Below are 3,311 nucleotides of genomic sequence, written 5' to 3'. Positions count from 1 at the left end.
TATAACAAATTATTTATTAACATAAAAATAACACTGTCTGTCAGTTATGTAACATAATAGGTTTAAATAGATTAAACCTGACTTAGGCCAAATGATTTTCTCCAGACTTAGGCAATTTTTTTGGGCCCAAGTCACAAAAACATGTGACTTAGGCCAAATAAATGCCTATTTTGGCCTAAGTCCACTGGGGAGGCCATTAAACTGAAGAATGAGTTATCTCCGCATGATTAGTGAGTTTTCAGAAGTCAATTGCAAAGTTGTTGTTTTTACCTCCGGACATTAAAGGAGTAGTTCGCTCAAAAATATTACTTATTTTCTATCAATTTACACACTCCATGAAGCATTTTTGCATTGCAGTATTGATACTTTTACTTAAGTAAAACATTTGGGTACTTTTTTCCGCCACTGCTTATCGCAGTGCAGAGCCAGCCCCTGCAGGCACGACGCAACGCTGAATAAATCAGGTTTGAGCTCTGCACTCGTCTCGTCAGGCTGGCCACGGTGGGACAGTTTACACAACGACACAGACTCTAAATCTGATCTGACAGGAATCTGCATCAAACTTTTACAGCCTTGTAAGCGAGCCGTCCGCTGCACTGGGGCCTGCGTTATCGGACCTATTAAAATTGCATGGTTTCATAATGAAACACACACACACACGCACGCACGCACGCACGCACGCACGCACGCACGCACGCACGCATGCACGCACGCACGCACGCACGCACGCACGCACGCACGCACGCACGCACGCACGCACGCACGCACGCACGCACACACACACACACACACACACACACACACACACACACACACACACACACACACACACACACACACACACACACACACACACACACACACACAAAAATACACACACACACACACACACACACACACACACACACACACACACACACACACACACACACACACACACACACACACACACACACACACAGACCTCCTGTTACATGGTTGAATGATCTTCAGTGTTGAAGTGCTTCATGATTAACTCACAAATCAACATTGTTGCCTGGTGGTAGGGGAGAGTGGGGTCCAACGACGCACCCTTTTCTATTTCCCTCCCTGCACAGAGATTACTTAATTTCATGTAACCATACTTTTTTGTGAACAAGAGACACTTGTCCTCTCCCATTACCCGCAGTCCGTTTTAATTTTAGTGAAACGAGTCGAACGCAATCGGTAAGTAAAGTGACGTTGCGCTACTCTCCGCACACGGCCGCCAGTCGGGACGAACGGTGCATACACAGGGGTCGGACGGCGCGGTCGGATGAAATGTCCTATAACAAGTACAAACGTTACATTTCTGGCATCTAACTCTCATTGATGCTTCAGTAGAACCCTACGAGCAAATGACCATGCTGATAGTCAAATAAATGTATCATGTTAATGTCCCCTCTGTCTGTTTCCTCCACTTTGTGTTTTACACATGCACCGTTCGTCCCTCCCTGTCCGTAATGCATCGAGTGGCTTAATGCGCCGTTCGTCCCTCCCTGCCCTCCCCGGATGTTTTGCTAGCTAGCACAAAAGCTAATGAATATTTTTCAATGGAACCTTCACTGAGAGTTAGCCCACAGATTAGCCTAACAGACAAAATCCATTTACAATCGGCACCAAATAAACACAGCAGTACAAATGGAAAACACTCAAATAGGGTATTTTTTACTACAGTGTGGAAATACACAAAAGTGGCTTCAACTCTGCCAATTTTGATCAGAACTGGGAAAAAAATCGTGTCTGATGTTTTCGACCGAAGACGGATGTGACTTTTAAGTGTAGCATGAAAAAAGGTCCGTGTTGCAACCGTCCCTGCGCGTCGTTCGTCCCGGTTCTACCCTACAACCTGTCCTCTTCCAAACATTTAAAACCACTCCAGAGGAAGAGATGCTGGCCCTGGGCCTCGTAATTGGCCATGCTGGCTAAACCCACTATTTGAGGATTTAGGAGTGCGCAAGGGGCGTTCCCGTGCAAAAGTTGCTATTTTGGGACACCTGCATTACCCGCAAAACACCTGCACTGCCCGATACATTATGCATAGGTGTGGTTTGGGCGTTACAATGATAAAACCAATCACCGTGCCAGATGCCATTACCTTTAAAGGAGAATACCGGACAAATTAAGTGTTGTCTTTGATGTCTCGTTACTCACCTATTGACGTGAAAAGTGACGATTTAACACTGGATGCTTGTTTCTTTCCAGAACCTGGCAACTCGTGTTGCCAGGTTCTTGAAACAAGCAACCAGTGTTAAGTCGTTCGGCAGTAGCGCTAGCCTCTCAGGCTAGCTACTCTCATGTTTGACTATCATGAGACTCCACAATGACTAGCAGTAGAGAAAAAAACAACTTTGCATCGGTTATAATAGACGAATCTCCCTAACCCACGCGCTCCCATTATGACAACGGAGGGGGTTTAAAAAATGACGACAGGGGAATCTATGGAAAAAAAGAACGCCACTTTTCACGTCAATAGGTGAGTAACGAGACATCAAAGACAACACTTAATTTGTCCGGTATTCTCCTTTAAGAGAAGATTGCGCAAGCCATTATCTTACGCTCTCCTCTCTCCCTGTCTGCAGCGTTGCCAGGTCTGCTTATTATAAGCCACATTGGGCTCGTTTTTCTGTAAAGTTGCTTGTAAATAATGGTAGGCTAGTTGTGGGTTGCGGTTGTTGCACATTGTTTCATAGCTGACATATATATAAGTGCTCATGTGGCCAGTGTTTGACCCATTAGTTTGTTGATTACTTCTGATGTAATAATGGTCTTTTTCTTTGCTTTTTGTATTATTTTCTTCTTTATTTAGGTATTAAAAAGGTCTTAAATGTCCTTAAATTGTAACTTTAATGTCATCTGGGGACCCCCACCCCAAAAAATGTAATAAAAAAGCATGTGGGAACCACTGAGCAATTTTTTGACAACCATGTAATAATCAGCCACATCAGCGTGTGTCCACTACTGCAGTGCTTGTCAAACTTTTTCATGTCAAGGACCCCCAAATGCCAGGGACCCCATAAGAGAAGATTTGTACGGCTCTAGCAGTGATTCTCAACCATTTTAATTCAAGGACCCCCAGTTTGACATGCAATAGGTTATGGACCCCCGTTTAATGTCATTTCTATCTCTGGGACCCCAATTTATATTGTAAAATCAATGTTGTTGTAACTCTGAGAGTGTACAATTAAATGGAACTAACGGACACACATTTTGAGATTTCTTTGGGCTATTCAAAAAATATAGCAGATCTACAAGCTCATATAGCGCGGCACCGAGTGCCGCGCTATATGAGC

Source organism: Gymnoscopelus braueri, assembly GCF_963280865.1.
Source record: "Gymnoscopelus braueri genome assembly, chromosome: 20".
Taxonomy (NCBI): Eukaryota; Metazoa; Chordata; class Actinopteri; order Myctophiformes; family Myctophidae; genus Gymnoscopelus; species Gymnoscopelus braueri.
Note: the sequence above shows the minus strand (reverse complement) of the source record.